This window comes from Octopus bimaculoides, chromosome 5 (genome assembly GCF_001194135.2).
Source record: "Octopus bimaculoides isolate UCB-OBI-ISO-001 chromosome 5, ASM119413v2, whole genome shotgun sequence".
In the NCBI taxonomy this organism is placed as follows: Eukaryota; Metazoa; Mollusca; class Cephalopoda; order Octopoda; family Octopodidae; genus Octopus; species Octopus bimaculoides.
Window position 1 is genome coordinate 125,919,928 of NC_068985.1, and position 855 is coordinate 125,920,782.

The 855-nt window shown below is 30.1% G+C and overlaps 1 protein-coding gene across 3 annotated transcripts in view; it reads right to left on the minus strand.

Moving 5' to 3' along the window:
* The window catches only part of LOC106873782 (uncharacterized), a 92,897-nt gene that overhangs the window by 69,777 nt on the left and 22,265 nt on the right, over positions 1–855 (minus strand). Inside the window, exon 1 of one of the 3 annotated variants that reach the window (XR_001409915.2) lies at positions 136–304. The exons of the other annotated variants lie outside the window; for them this stretch is intronic. The gene's annotated coding sequence lies outside the window, so the exon portion shown is untranslated. Of the gene's footprint in view, positions 1–135; positions 305–855 lie in introns of those variants that run through there. 3 annotated transcript variants of the gene reach the window in all.

Genomic DNA, 855 nt, shown 5'->3' on the forward strand with positions numbered 1-855 from the left:
ATATATATGAATCTAAATATATATATATATATGTATATATTTGTATACATATATACACACACACAGACAACATATAAAAAGTACAGCGAGTAGCAAGAAATGATAAAATATTTATAAAACGAAAAATCAGCTTACCTTGGTTTAGTATTATATAAAATTTAGGAAGCAGATGACAACCTGACGGCAAACAAGAGATACAACACGACTGATAAAAAAATAAATTAAAAACTACACGACGTAAATAGTTCTTTATGCTTCTTCTATTGCAGTTTACTCACGTATAATTAAGACATTAAGCATTTGCGCGGCAATGTGTTTGAATGTTACTGACGTGTTTGCCAACCAATAGCTAGCTTTTATATTCAATCGATACACATCGCCTCTACCCACGCGAATTCTCTCATCAATTAGTGAAGACCAAAGGAAAAGAGGCGGATTGTTAAGCTGGACAAATAATGATTTAGCGGACTATTTTCTCTAAACTTATGTGACGTGTAAAATGTTACAGAGTTTAATATATAATAAATTCACACAGACATACACACACACACATATACACACGCACATACAAACACACACACACATATAATAATAATAATAATAATAATGATAATAATAATAATAATAATAATAATAATAATAATGTTAAGTGTACGGAGGCGTGTATTTATTTCACTGAAATATATAAACAATCGCAACAGGTAAATAAAATACTCGCACTAACATATACGTGTACACACGCGCGAGCGCTTACACACGCGCGAGCGCTTACACACGTAGGCAAACACATATAAACTCAAAATCAGACAGTTAAATATATATATATATATATATGTATATATATATATATATATA